General features: G+C 40.5%; 1 non-coding gene across 1 annotated transcript; it reads left to right on the forward strand.

The window, feature by feature from the left end:
* The first annotated feature begins 13836 nt into the window (after positions 1-13836).
* Positions 13837-13942, forward strand: LOC118492604. The gene has a single exon (XR_004894610.1). It is a non-coding gene; the product is annotated as a small nucleolar RNA R71 (small nucleolar RNA).
* The last annotated feature ends 2545 nt before the right edge of the window (positions 13943-16487 follow it).

Consider the following 16487-nt stretch of genomic DNA (forward strand, 5'->3'; position numbering starts at 1 on the left):
TGATGATCTTGATGATTCGGGTTATGATTCGGGTGATAGTGATGATGGATTGTGAATTGGTAATGAAAGATGGGTGCTTGATGGCTCCAAGATGAAGATTCAAACCCTCATAAGTTGTAACTTACGAGTTTAATGGCTCCCCAACCAATTAGAATCGTTCCCAACAACCCAAACACCAAACTTCGCGTTTCAGCAAACCACAACCCGTCGCCGACGGCCTAGAGCCCGTCCCCGACGGCCTCCAGATCTCTGAAATCCATCCGACGACTTGTTTGGCTGTTTACGGGCACCTTTTGACGACGGGACTTTCTAGAGCCCGTCGGCGACGGCCTAGAGCCCGTCCCCGACGGCCTCTAGTTTTTCCTGTTTTGTCCGAAACTGTTTTCTTCATAACTTCTTCGTTATAGCTCCGTTTTACTCACCGTTTTCGCCCACGTACTCGTAATTCAGCCCTCTATCATTCCATCTTCCAATATATTCATTTTATATCCATTAACATTCCCAAAACACATCCAATCTTCATGATTAACTCGGTTTTGTTCATTTCACATCCCCGGTTGATCCGATTCACGTCCCAGTGCTCCGTTTAGCTCCCGATTAGCTCTTTAAATTCTTTTATACCTGTAAAACACGAATCCCATTAAAAGTAGGCTATTCAAGATTAAAAGCTATGTAAAAACATTAGCTTAAGCACAAACGATAACCAGTTTTCGACCACGTATCACATCCCCACACTTGTCTTTTGCTTGCCCTCAAGCAAATCTGTTTTTCACTTTCACGTGGGTCGAACAAAGAATACACTCCCCATTCCCGAGATGAAGGTTAAGGTCAATTGTCATACTAAAGTTCAAACTCCTTACAATTTTCAACATATTTAACGGTGAAGTGACTAATCACACAAAAAAATGGTTATCAAAGATTAACCCGCCTGTAAACTAACAAGTCATGCACATCCCTCACAATGTTCTCTCCACTCGGCTTATAAATTAGCTAATGTGTATAATGTATTAGCAATTCAATAAATTAATCGCTCAAAACCGATTAGAACACGTACCCGCATAGGCTTGCAACTCAATCATTCTCCACCACCGATCACGAATACTAAGCACAAGTCATAAGGTCTTTGTAAGGGTTGTAACGGGGCAAGGCTAAGGGTAGGGAATAGGATATTTTAAAGTGGCTAATGTGATGAAAATTCGATTTTTATTACAAACCACTAAACTAAACAAAACTAAATATAAACACCAACTATGAGGCAACAACTTTTCGCCTTTTATTCAACAACTACTAACACATCTTTTTGTTCTTTTCTCAATGATTTTCTATTCTTTTTCGTACATTTTCTGTTTTTTTTTTTTTTTTGCAAATAAACAAATACAACTATACAAACTTTGCTACTATAATCGAATTTCCATCACACGGGTTTAAAAGAAAAAGGTTTTAAGGTTATGGGCTAAAGGGTGGTCAAACGAAGGGATTAGGCTCAAAATTGGCTACTAGGGGATACTTTTTTTTTTGGGTAAGGATATAGAAATGGTGTAAAAGGAAAAGGTTTACCTAATGCCTTAGTCATTCTCGTGCTTGTATTCGGTCTATGGTCTCGAATGTATCCAAAGTTGCAAGTTCTACAATACGCGACTAATGGTCCACTCAAACAAAGAAACATGTATATGTAAATCTATGTTATAAAAGTGGCTCAAAATCTCACGTATAAGGGTATGATATGTGATATGCATAAAATGCTAGTTCCTTAGGCGAATTATTCCCAAATAACCACCCGCTAAATACCTGTTATGCTTATTAATTTGAACTTGACCATGACAAAAGACCAAATGGGTTGTGCCATCCCTCGTTGACTTAGTTACTTGTGCTTTTAAGATCGCTTTTGAAACAAGAAAATTTTGAAAAATTTTTGAAAATTTCCCCCATCCCCACACTTGAGGTAGACATTGTCCTCAATGTGTAGTGTTTAAATGAACGGGTCAAAATCGAAAACTTTTACTACTCCCCCATCCCCACACTTGAGGTAAACATTGTCCTCAATGTGTAAGAACTAGAGTTTGAAAACGCACAACGGATGTGACACGGCTAACCTTCCCAAAATTTCACCCCGGAAAAATAAAGTACAAAATACAATCCACTTATTACTAAACTAAGAATCAAGGTAAAAAGGAAACACATGCACCTGATTTTTGTCGCTTGATGCCCATATCTTCTTCTCTCTTCATAAAAACGGTTGTCTCTCGAACATCATATACCTACAAATTCTAACCCTTGTTTAGAAGCATGCTTCTCACAACCATTGAAATTTGTTAGGTGGTTAGTTCTACCATTTTTATAAAAGTGTTACCAAATCATGCGTTAAGTTACCTTGATTTTTGTGGAAAAATAAGTTACAACAATAACAAGCCTAATTCACTTTCGTAGGAATCACGGTTGCATTTAGCTTATGCAACAAGACCTTTTAAACCCCCCAATAGCTTGGGAGGACGAGAGGTCTCGTGAGGGTTCTATAGGGAACACACCCACAACGTTCATTTAACTACTAAAACGAAATAACAAAATTATACAACAACAACAACAATACTAACTAGACTACAGAGAAAACTAAAACGAAATGCGAAATAAAATACACAACAACAATTGACTTACCACCTCATGGTGGTCGAATGGCGTGCTTGCCGTCCAGGAGCTCCTCGAAATCACCCATCGGTGATTTGTACCATTTGTTGCCAAACGGTCCAAACTTCCTCACCTCCTCTTCCTTCTTCTTTTCTAGATGTGACTTTTTTGCCTTTTTCTTCTTGACCGTTTTCTTCTTTGTTTCTCCAAACCTACCAACCATAGCACACACCTTTTTGTTTGGATTTATGTCCTTTTCAGGACACTTATCCTCACCGAGTGGGTTAGTAAAATTTGGAAAAACATTTAAATTTAATTCCCGGTCCCCAAACTTCATGCTTACCATTCCCGTTGCACAATTTATTATGGCATTAGCTGTTGCAAGGAACGGTCTACCCAGTATGACTATCGGCTGGGTGTCCTCAACACATCCAACATAATCTACTACCAAAAAGTCAACTGGGTAGTAGCAATCATCTACCTTAACAATCACATCTTCCACCATCCCTCGTGGATGCGTGGGAGTCTGATCGGCCAATACCACGGGAGTATCAAATTTTTTTAATGGACCAAAATCGTATTGGTCATACAAACTCCCGGGTAAAATGCTCACACAAGCTCCAAGATCGAGGAGCGCCCTCTCGATTTTAAATGTTCCAATTTGAATTGGAATAAGAGGGTCTCCCGGATCTTGGGCTTTTTGGGGAAGGGCACTCGATAAAACGGCACTCACATGAGATATCAAATCAACCGGTTCGGGTAATTTGATGTGCCGTTTTTCGATGCTTAACTCCTTTAAGCATTCCACATGAGCCGGAACCTTTTTAATGTCATCTAGTAACGGTAAATTAATTTTTGCGTGTTTAAAAATTTCCCACCCCTCGTCTTTCGGTGGGTACCGTTCCTCAACTTGTGATGCATTAATTGGTTTAATTTGATTTAAACAATTTTCACAAAAAGACTTTTTATTCATTTTCTCAATTTTAACTTGTGAAATCGTTTCTTGTTCGTTTTTATTTTCCGACGCATCTCTTGTATTTCCCACTACACCATCAATGCATTGTGGTGGTGGAATGCTTTCAACACTACTATAAACTTCATCATTCGAAAGAATACTTACCGCGCTAACGCGTGCATTCCTCACGTTGCTTGTGCTAAAACCTTGATGCTTCGGGTTCACCGCGGTGTCACTCGGAAGCTTTCCCGAGCTTCCTCTCATTTGAGCCATCTCCTCCGCGAGTTGACCCACTTGCTTCTCCAATGCCTTTTGAGATTTATCCCTTACTTCAAACTCTTTCCTCACCTCGGCTTTGAACTCATGGTGTGAATTGGTAAGAGTACTCACAGCATTCATGATAGCATCAAACTTTGAACTAATCGAATCATCACCTCAGGAGTTAGAAGCATTACCCCTATTCCCGCCTTGGTTGTAACCACGTTGATAATTACCTTCACGGTTTTGATACCCTTGGTTACCCCCTTCATTGTAATTCCTTTGGTAACCCCCTTGGTTACCACCTTGCCGATTATTGTACGAGGACCCACCTTGACCTCCTTAATTACCCGATTGAAAATTCGGGTTCATTTGATTCGAGGCATTACCATACCGGAAATTAGAATGATTTCTCAAGCCCGGATGGTAAGTATTGGAGTTCATGTCATATTGCTTCCGATCTCCATACACTTGGTTGACTTCCTCAGTGTAGTCACTCGACCCCGTTGGACATTGCTCCGCTCTATGTCCAATATCACCACACTCTTCACACACCTCAAATTGCACCGCATTCACTTCCTTCTTCTTCATTCGAGCCATTTCCCGTTCTAAGGTAGAAATTCGATCCTTAGAATCAAGATCGGGAAGTGACCGGGAAATAGGATGTTTCTTAGCTCGATCGGCCGATTCTTTCTCTTTTGACCGTTTGCTCATCCGTTCCAAAAACTCCCAATCATCGTCTTCATGGTTGCTCAAAAGAGTCCCGTTACTTGTCGATTCGAGACGATTCCATGTTGTGTCATCCAACCCTCGTACAAAACATTTCACCAATTCCCACTTCTCAATTTGGTGATGTGGGCATCTCCGCATCAATTCCTTAAATCGAGTGAATGCTTCATGCAACGGTTCACTCGATAGTTGCCGAAACGACCTTATTTCATCCCTAGCGTCATCGGTTTTCGCCATCGAATAGTATTCGTCTAAGAAGGCTTGTTGCATCTCACCCCATGTCCGGATGCTATTCGCCGGAAGTGTGAGAAACCATTGCTTTGCCTTGTCTTTCAATGAAAATTGGAACAACCGAAGCTTGACCTCCTCTAGTGCAAAGTTGTGCCCCCAATAGTGTTACAAATGGAAGAGAACTCCGCCAAGTGCGTATATGGCTCATCATTAGACCTCCCATTGAAGTGGGGAAGTATAGTGATGTAATGCGGTTTACAGTCAAACATCCTCCGTTCGCATACTATCGGAGAGTCATTTTCGGTAACTATCGGTCGGAAATGGTCATTCACTCCTCGTGGAGGTTGTTGACGACGTTGTGGACCATTCACTTCTTGATCACCATGTCTTCGATTGTCCCTTCGATCACCACCCCTATCACCTCTTCTATCGTCTCTCCGATTTCCACCTTGGTTACCCCTTTGGTTACCCCCTCCAACGAAACGAGGAATCCGATTAAGGTTGCCATTGTTATTGTTGTTGTAAAACCCGTCATTTCGGTTCCTTTGGTTGTTATTTCGTGGTTGGCGGTTATTCTCGTAACCGTCATTCCTTCTATTCCCATACCCGTAGTCGTCATCCCCCACATAATTGGCGTTTTGGTAGCCAAACTCTTCATCATCAAATCCTCTTGCATTATAACCGTTGCCCCTATTCACATATCCCCAATCTTCATCATCATTAGCCCGATCATCGTAATAGCCTCCATCGTCCGAATTTTCTGTATGAACACTCACGTGTTCCGGCGATTGATAACCGGGAACACTATATGGTTCGTCATCGGGGATGGCGTTCCTTAAATCGTCTATGTTGAAAAATGGGTCTTCGTTCGCGGGATTGTCGCGATCTCAATTGCCTCGGCGGTCGGAATTGACGTTTCGATCATCAAGGTTTAGGGGTAAGGATTGTTGTCGATGAAGGTTTTGTTGTGGTGGTGTTCTTTGGGTATTGTTGTGATTTTGGTTTTGGAAAGGTGGTGTAGGTGGTCCGGTATTGTGATTACCACCCGGTTGCTCTTGAGGTATAGGTTGAACGTTTTGGGCGGGATTGAAGTTGCTTCGGTATTGGAATTGATTTTGGTTGAGGTTTTGGTTTGAGTTTTGGTTTGCCATTGAATCGGTTTCAATGGTCGGTGTGAGTTGTGGTGTTTGATTGGTTTGATTAGAAGCAAGAGTTGCTTCTAACTGGCTTGCTAGGTTTCTTCTTGCGACTCTTTCGATCTCCGGTTCGTAGACTAAAGGTGAAGTCCTCCCGGAGTTCCGCGTATGCATGCACTACCTGTAACCTGCACAAGTAACACACCCCGCGTAACAAGGAAAAAGACAAGTACAAAAAGAAAGCTAAGCAAATTAAACAGATAATCACGAAACTCAAGCAATAATCCAAACACAAAGCGCACGCACTCCCCGGCAACGGCGCCAAAATTTGATCGGAGTGTCGAGCTCCGGTCAAAGATAATATTTATAAGCCCTATTTACCCTTAACAAATAGCTAGTGGTAGCAAGGGGTTGAACCACGAAGAGTATGTGGTTTGTGTGTGGAATAGATTGATTTAAAACAAATGTCACAATTTATGAAGCTTGCCAGAATATCTTTATGTTTTTTGTTTAACTGAGAGAAGTGAAGTTAAACTAAGTGAATTGATTAAATTGATTAATAACTAATGATTAACGCATACGAGAAAATTGGTTACTGGAACAATAATAAGAAAAAGGAATCACACCCGGTTTCGGTAATTGCTAACTTAGGATTTCTACAAGTTTTAGATTCAACTCAAATGCATTTGATTAACGGATTTAGTGTACCGTGATTTAGGTGCTAATAGCTATCAACGTCCCGAAGAACGGACAAGAATACACTTTGTAATCAACACAAGTAAATCCTAACAACGACAATGCACAATTACATATCACCATTTCGCAAAGTTATAACTTTTAACATCGTTCGACAATTTACGAATTCGCAACAAATGTAACACTATTGTCAAAAGTTTCAAAAATCAAACACAAATTGTCACTAAGTTGAACAAAAACAATTCGAAACCCTAAAATTAACAACTACCTACGCCGGGGTGAAACCGAGATGATTAGCCGCTCATGGTTGAAGAAGCTTGATCACCGGATGATTGGAACTTGATGAAGATCATCTTGAAGCTTGAAAGATGGAAGAATGGTGAATGATGAAGGTTTTGGTGAAGGATGATGATATGGAGAACTAGGGTTTGTGGATGGTTGATTGTGAAAGATGATGATGATCTTGATGATTCGGGTTATGATTCGGGTGATAGTGATGATGGATTGTGAATTGGTAATGAAAGATGGGTGCTTGATGGCTCCAAGATGAAGATTCAAACCCTCATAAGTTGTAACTTACGAGTTTAATGGCTCCCCAACCAATTAGAATCATTCCCAACAACCCAAACACCAAACTTCGCGTTTCAGCAAACCACAACCCGTCGCCGACGGCCTAGAGCCCGTCCCCGACGGCCTCCAGATCTCTGAAATCCATCTGACGGCTTGTTTGGTTGTTTACGGGCACCTTTTGACGACGGGACTTTCTAGAGCCCGTCGGCGACGGCCTAGAGCCCGTCCCCGACGGCCTCTAATTTTTCCTGTTTTGTCCGAAACTGTTTTCTTCATAACTTCTTCGTTATAGCTCCGTTTTACTCACCGTTTTCGCCCACGTACTCGTAATTCAGCCCTCTATCATTCCATCTTCCAATATATTCATTTTAAATCCATTAACATTCCCAAAACACATCCAATCTTCATGATTAACTCGGTTTTGTTCATTTCACATCCCCGGTTGATCCGATTCACGTCCCGGTGCTCCGTTTAGCTCCCGATTAGCTCCTTAAATTATTTTATACCTATAAAACATGAATCCCATTAAAAGTAGGCTTTTCAAGATTAAAAGCTATGTAAAAACATTAGCTTAAGCACAAACGATAACCAGTTTTCGACCACGTATCACGGATGTGTTAAACAAATTGAATCTGTCAGGATTACCTAACCATAAATTGGTTCTCAAAGTTGGAGCTCCGGTAATGTTACTTAGAAACATTGATCAAACAAATGATCTGTGTAACGGTACACGACTTCAAGTAACAAAACTTGGAAAACTTGTAATCGAAGCAAAGATTATTACCGGAAATAATACATGTCATCATACTTTGATTTCAAGATTGAAAATGACACCCTCTGATAAAAGATTACCGGTGAAAATTGCACGAAGACAGTTCCCATTATCTCTATGCTTTGCAATGACCATCAACAAAAGCCAGGGACAATCACTTGAACGTGTAGGCCTATATCTTCCACGTCCGGTTTTCAATCACAGACAACTATACGTTGCTGTATCTCGAGTAAAGAGTAGGAGTGGTTTGAAGATCTTGATATGTGACAGGGAAAAACAAGTGTGTAAAACCACAACTAACGTGGTCTACAAAGAAGTTCTACAAAACCTATAGTCGTTGTAGAAATAGCATTTTGGACAAAAGTCTTTTTCATGTATGAAGTAATGTGGTATGATCTTTTGAACATCCTATTAACATGTTTCTTTTATCTAATAATAATGGATGTTATTTTAGTGTATTGTTTTAGAAAATAGTATACATGTTTCAAAATTGATAGCTTTAAGAAATATAAAATAATTAAAGGCAAATAAGAATAACATATATAAAACAAAAGGAATAACTAATGCAAGTAATACTTTCAACCGTTAGTCATTAGGAACATATGCAGCGTTTCAGTAACTGACGGGTAGTCCGTAGGACAACCCTTAAGTGGTATAAACGATATTAAAATCCTACATTTAATCGGGTAATTGTCTAGAATTAGATAACTACGGTTGTTTGTGTTTCAGGTACAAATGGAGCTTAAAGTGGAAGGAATACAGAGAATAAATGAAAAAAAATAAATTATTGGAATTGAAGAATTAAGATGATGACATGATAGGGGATGAAATTACGAGAACGTGGGCGAAAACGGCGAAGAAAACGGAGTTGAAACGAGAAAGTTATGCTGAAAACAAAATTGCATGCTGAAGCCTACCATAACTTACGGTGGCTACCGTAATTTACGGTAGACCCTGAATTTTCCCATTTCCACCGTAATACAGTAGTGTTTCACCGTAACAACTTGAAGTCTACCGTAACTTACGGTAGCTGCTGTAAGTTACGGTAGAGTCAGCGAGGAAAAGTGTAACTGCCCTATTTTATGATGTTTTATTGTGTCTTTTCAAATCCAATCATTGTGGACGGTTTTGGAGCAGTTTAGGGGTGATTTTTGGCTATCTTCTTGTGTTCTTGGGTGGTCTAAACATAAGGACTTTGTTTTGGATTCGAATAAACAAAGGTTTGATTGTGATGATGATTCACCACACTATGAGCGGCTAGGTTTGCTTGGTGATCATCCCGAATGTAAGGTTTACTGTGACAATTATGTTTTGTTCTTTAATTTCTGGAATAATAGACTTTGCATGTGTTGTTTAGTTTATTATGGTGTTTGAATGATTGTTTGTAAATTGTTAATGTGTGTTTGATAATAGTTCTAAACCATACGTTCTTGGTGCCGTTGGCAATCGAGATATCATGGGAGGGATTAGGGTTGGATATATGTTGATTGGTCATCGGGTAACAACCTCGCGTTCTAGGAATCCGAGTACTTAGTTCCCTTTCATCACAAACAATTGATCTTGCATGAGCTATGTCTATGTAGTTCTTTCCAGTTGAACATAAACCTTGATTGTCACTTAAAACCTAAAACTCGGGATGATCGCTACCTTCTTATCCTGTTACAAAACTTAACTTTGATTTGTAATCTAATTTAGTTCAATTTAGACAATTAAAACCAAACAACCAAATCAGTGAATTTACTTTTCTTGCAATTTAGTTTACTTTAGTTAATTTAGACATACATCGAGATAGCACATATTCCACAAACTCCCTGTGTTCGATACCCACTTACCGCTAGCTAATTAGTTGTAATTGGATTAGATTTGCGTGTACCTACGACAGCACGTCAAATTTTGGTGCCGTTGTCGGGGAGTAGTGCGCAACGTGTGTTATCTTGTGTATTAGTTAAAAAATTAAAAAAAATAAAAATCCCAGAAAGATTTTCTTTGATGTTCGTGATTTACACTTGGTAGTTGAGTTGTGTTGTGCAGGATGACAATGCATTACACAGATTTCAGCTTCTCTATGTGTGTATTGTGCAGGGCTCCACGTCATCCGTGTATCGGTTGCCACGAGGCCCACTACAGGAGGGCACATGGAAAACCGGCGTCTTATGTTTCACAGCTTCCAACTCTATCATACATTGATGATTATGAATCAGAAATGGAGGATGATTATTACTCGGATGGATATGATCGGGACAAGGATGTTTATTATGATACAAGGACAGATGGTCTATGTTTTTGTTGTGGTCGCGATCACACTTATGATTATGATGTGTGCACAGTGTATTCAGAAAACCCAAAGTATTGGAATAAAAAAATGATGGATGCACACATCTTAAGACCGTATCAGGGATATCGACAATATCATCCTGAAGAATATTCTGAGCCCGAGGGTGTTTATGCTTATCAGACCGAGGAGGAGAAAGAGCTTGCCATATTGGAAGTAACTTTGTCCAAACTCGAGCAGTATTTATCAACACCCAACCTCTCCGATGAAGATCGAATCAGCTGTTTAGTTTCTAAATGTCAGAACTTAAAAATGAAGATAGAAATAGAACAACGCCTTTCACCATTACCTGATGATATTAGAGATTATTCCCACATGAAGGAGGAGGTTGTGGAGGATAATACCACACCAATGAGTCCTTTATCTGATGAAGAGTCACTGGTGGATCAGATGGTGTGTGCAGATGATGAGGCAGAACAGTCTGACGAGATGAATATGTATACGGAACCTTTTCCCGTATCAGGCATTCAAAATAACAAGTGTGGGGAAGAGGGTTCGAGGAAGAATATGAGAAGGGTGAAACTACAAGACATTAAGGTATATATCATGAAGTGGATTAGCAAAGCCCGCAAGTGCAGTCTTAACATGCCAATTATACTTACAAATCTATGGAGATGGCATGTAAATTTCCGAGCATTTAATGGAAATACATTGGGTAAGTGTGCATTGAGACCACCGTAATGCATATCAGGTATGGTCTGGCTGAAGACCTTTAAACTTAGCGCTCTCGGGAGGCAGCCCGAGGATGTAGAGTATTGTATTTGTATTCGTGTTTTGTTTGTTTTGTTTTGGTGTTGTGTTTGTGTTTTAGCAGGTTACTACGTTTCAATCCTCGCGGATGCAATGATTCAAGTGTGGGGATGTTTGGCAACATCCCCGCTGAGATATCAGAGAATCCAAGAGATGCTTATGTTCCTGTCCGATCACCGCGGCTGCATCACTACCAACATTGTTGATTTACGGATCAGGTCGTTTTTTGTTCTCATTTGGATGGGTGGTGTTTTGATATGTTTAGTGATGGGTTGTGAAAGTTGGTGTTTTTAGTTATATATATAAAACAAAAACAAAAAGAAAGTTGTGGTTTGAGATGATGAGCTTTTGGTTGATGTTGAAGGGTTTAGCGATCAAGTCCTCCCAAAACCATACATTGGGGTCAATGTATGGTTTTGGGAGGACTTGATCGCTAAACCCTTCAACATCAACCAAAAGCTCATCATCTCAAACCACAACTTTCTTTTTTTTATATATATATATATAACTAAAAACACCACTAACTTTCACAACCCATCACTAAACATATCAAAACACCACCCATCCACCCAACCATGAACATAAACATGAATATATACAATGGTGCACAAAATGAGAACAAAACATGACCTGATCCGTAAATCAACAGTGTTGGTAGTGATGCAGCCGCGGTGATCGGACAGGAACATAAGCATCTCTTGGATTCTCTGTCAAAACTTCCAACAACGCTTGCTCTTGTGCCAACTCCAAGTTAGAGGCAATAATGACCGGTAAAGTGTCATTATCCCCTAAAAACGCATACTTCAGGTGGCTCGGCAAGTCTTTAAGTTCCAACTTTGGCGGTTCCTCTAACGATGGTTTAGTACCCGAATCTATCTCCGCCGGTAAACCTTCAAATTGATGAGTCCATGGTGGTCTACCTTCTTTCAAAGCCATTGCATCTTGCTTTTCCTCTTCAACCCGGAGTGCATAAGCATGTACCTGTTCAGAAAAATCACACAGGCAAACATCCAAACCATCCTCCTCATACTCATGCGGGTTGCATCCGTCAACTATATCTGCCATGAAACACTCATCAACACCATTAGCATTAAAATTGTTAGTAAAAACATTCAAACGCATTTTTCGATTTCCAAAAGTCATGTCGACCGTACCAAATCTACAATCGACATGTGCGGTGCTCAAAAATGGCCGACCCAAAATTACGTTTTGTTGTTGTTTTGGGTCCGTGGACGAGTAGTCCAAGACTAGAAAGTCAACCGGGTAATAAAACTCATCAATTTTTACGATTACATTTTGAACCATACCCCGAGGTAGCTTATGAGACAAATCGGCCAAAACAACCGTTGTCTCCACCCTTGCTAACGGACCAAAATCATATTGGTCATATAAGCCCCCCGGTAAAATGCTAACCCCGGCTCCAAGATCGAGCAACGCCTTAGCCATTTGAAAATTACCAACTTGTATGTTAATCAATGGCGTGCCCGGATCTTGGAGCTTAGGAGGAAGCTCCCCATTTAAAACTGCACTTACTTGCCCGGTTAAATCAACCCGCTTAGGCACTTTCTTCTTGTTTTGCCTTTTTTGTGTACATAACTCTTTTTAAAATTTGGCATAGGCGGGTACTTGTTTTATTGCATCAAGAAGTGGGAGGTTAATTTTAACTTGTTTAAACATGTCCCACAACTCTTCTTTTTGGGGGCCTCTTGATGCAATAAAATTTTTCTTTCCCGGGTCAAGTAAAGCCGATGGAAAAGGAACTTGACTCGGTTCAACCTCAACTTTTTCACTCTTTTCATTTTCACCCAAACCCGGTTTGTTAACATTTAATTCTTTTGGATTAACCGGTGAAACTTCATCATCACTATCATTACCCGTGATGTCCTCAACTACCCCCTCAACCAATTCGGGTGACAAATTGGCTTTAAATTCTTTCCCACTTCTTAAAACACTAACATGATGAACATTAACATTACCTCGTGACGTACCATGCGAAGGATTTACCTTAGTGTCGCTAGGAAGCTGACCTTTGTTTTTCTTCAATTCAGCCACGTCGGTTGCTAATTGACCCATTTGGGTTCTTAGTGATTGGATGCTTTTGTCACGAACCTCATCCTTTTGCATTCGAACTTCATCGAGTTGGTTCCGTTTTTGCATCTCCATTTGCATGCTTTTTAGCATCTCCATCATCTCGTTTCCACCCGAAGACCCCCCTTGTTCTTGACCCGTTTGATATTGCTTTTGATAGCTTTGGTTATTCCCACCTCGATATCCACCTTGGTTATTGTAAGGTTGGCATGAACCAAAGTTACCTTGGCTACCTTGAAAGTTCGGGTTAGCTTGATTTGAAGGGTTCCCATACCGAAAATTTGGGTGGTTCCTCAACCCGGGGTGGTAGGTGTTAGAGTTCATGTTGTTGTAGTTTCTACCACCCCCTCCTTGACCTTGAACCGCATGGACTTCTTCATATTGCCCTTCCACCATTCCTTGGCAATTTTCAGCCGCATGACCTATTTCATTACACAAAGCACAAACATCATAAATTTGGTTAGTAGTCTGAACATTACCATCATCGATTGCGTGCACTTGAGGTCGGGCAATGGCCGGTCGTGCTCTCCTTGATGCTTGAGCTTTTCTCTTTGATGTAGTTGCCATGCTCTCCAAGAACTCCCAATCATCGTTCTCATAATTTGTACCAAAAGTCCCACCGGTAATGGACATTAAATCACGAGCATCCTCGGCACTCAACCCCTCGTGAAAGGCATTCATTAATTCCCACAATTCGATTCCATGGTGAGGGCAATTTTTGATCATCATATTGAAACGCTCAAATGCCTCATGGAACATTTCACCATGTTGTTGTTGAAAGCTCCTCAACCCCTTCCTAGCATCGTTGGTCTTTTGAGCGGTGTAAAACTCATCCAAGAAAGTTTGTTGCATCTCCCCCCATGTATATATGGATGCTGAAGGCAATGTGTAGAACCATTTTTTCGCCTTATCTTCCAAAGAAAATTGGAATAATACCAATTTAATATCATCGGCTGAGAACCCTTGACTCCCAAGAGTGTTACAAATCGAGTCATAAGCCTCCAAATGAAAGTAAGGCTCCTCCGTTGCTAACCCCTTATATTTTGGTAAACTTTGCAAAGAGTTGGTCCTCACTTGAAATGTTCTCCCTTGATCATTGTGAGGAATGACTACCGGTGAAGGGTTTTGGGTGATTACCGGCCTAAAATGCGCTTCGATGCCCCTCACATTTTCTCTAAGGTGCCTCCTTGGTACACCGAACCTACCTCTTGGAGGAATAGGACCCATTGGCCTTGGTACTTGCCCTTGTGGTGCAATTGGTTGTTGAAACTGTTGTTGTCGCATCGGTGGGCGTTGAGGTGGTCTTTGGAATTGTGGTTGCACGTGTTGCGGCCGGACTTGTTGCAATGGTATAGGGCGTTGCATTTGTGGCCCTTGTGGTCTTGGCCGAATGTTTTGTGGTATGAGTTGTTGTTGTTGTGGCATTCCACCGACACTTGCCATCCCTTGAGATTGACTTTGCACATAACCGAATTCTCCTTGATCACCATAACCCCCGTAAGCATACCCATCTTCATCATAACCCTCAAATCCTTCATCATACCCATCTCCTTGAATTCCCGACGATTGCCCAAATGGAAGAGTCGAGTATTGGAAACCCGACTGGTTTGACGGTCGAAACGGTGTAGCATGGACAATGGTCGAAATTGGTGCTATGGTATGGCTTGAATATGACGGACCCGCACCCGGGAAGAAATGGGATAATGGTGGTATAGTAGTGGAAGGATTAAAGGTAATGGTTGGTTCTTCTTGGGTAGTAATGGGTTGTGTGGTGTTGGTTGGTATAGTGTCATGAGGTGGAGTAGGAATTGTAGTGGAATTTGGTATGGTTGTTTTGGTGATGGTTGTGTGGAAGTAGGTATAAATGATGAGGTCGTTTGACCCGTTGTGGGTGGTACTCGTTTTTCATCCATGATATTTCTTGGTGTAATGGGTGAAGTGGGTGAACCGATGATTCTGTTTTCTCGTAATAAAACTCTGTTTTGCCTTAGCGTTCTTTCGATTTCCGGATCAAATGACAATGGTGACGCTTTGTGAGAGCCTCTAGTATGCATGCACCTGTAGAACCTGCACACTAAACACACCAGTGTAAACCCGAAAATAACAAAGCAAAACTAACAAACTGACACACGTTGCGCACTACTCCCCGGCAACGGCGCCAAAATTTGACGTGAATGTTGTGGTACACGCAAATTTAATCCCAATAACAACTATAGATAGTGGTAAAAGGGTATCGAACTCAGGGAGTATGTGGAAAGTGTGTTGATTTTATAGCTTTGCGAATTAACTACAATTAACCTAATTTGCAGAAAATAAAGTTCAATGATTTGGATTGTTGTTTTAATTGTCTAAATTGAACTAAATTAGATTACAAATCAAAGTTAAGTTTTGTAACAGGATAAGAAGGTAGCGATCATCCCGAGTTTTAGGTTTTAAGTGACAATCAAGGTTTATGTTTAACTGGAAAGAACTACATAGACATAGCTCATGCAAGATCAATTGTTTGTGATGAAAGCGAACTAAGTACTCGGATTCCAAGAACGCGAGGTTGTTACCCGATGACCAATCAACATATATCCAACCCTAATCCCTCCCATGATATCTCGATTGCCAACGGCACCAAGAACGTATGGTTTAGAACTATTATCAAACACACATTAACAATTTACAAACAATCATTCAAACACCATAATAAACTAAACAACACATGCAAAGTCTATTATTCCAGAAATTAAAGAACAAAACATAATTGTCACAAGTAAACCTTACATTCGGGATGATCACCAAGCAAACCTAGCCGCTCATAGTATGGTGAATCATCATCACAATCAAACCTTTGTTCATTCGAATCCAAAACAAAGTCCTCATGTTTAGACCACTCAAGAACACAAGAAGATAGCCAAAAATCACCCCTAAACTGCTCCAAAATCGTCCACAATGATTGGATTTGAAAAGACACAATAAAACATCATAAAATAGGGCAGTTACACTTTTCCTTGCTGACTCTACCGTAACTTACGGTAGCTACCGTAAGTTACGGTAGACTTCAAGTTGTTACGGTGAAACACTACTGTATTACGGTGGAAATGGGAAAATTCAGGGTCTACCGTAAATTACGGTAGCCACCGTAAGTTATGGTAGGCTTCAGCATGCAATTTTGTTTTCAGCATAACTTTCTCGTTTCAACTCCGTTTTCTTCGCCGTTTTCGCCCACGTTCTCGTAATTTCATCCCCTATCATGTCATCATCTTAATTCTTCAATTCCAATAATTTATTTTTTTCATTTATTCTCCATATTCCTTCCACTTTAAGCTCCATTTGTACGTGAAACAGAAACACCCGTAGTTA

Source organism: Helianthus annuus, chromosome 5 (assembly GCF_002127325.2).
Source record: "Helianthus annuus cultivar XRQ/B chromosome 5, HanXRQr2.0-SUNRISE, whole genome shotgun sequence".
Classification (NCBI taxonomy): Eukaryota; Viridiplantae; Streptophyta; class Magnoliopsida; order Asterales; family Asteraceae; genus Helianthus; species Helianthus annuus.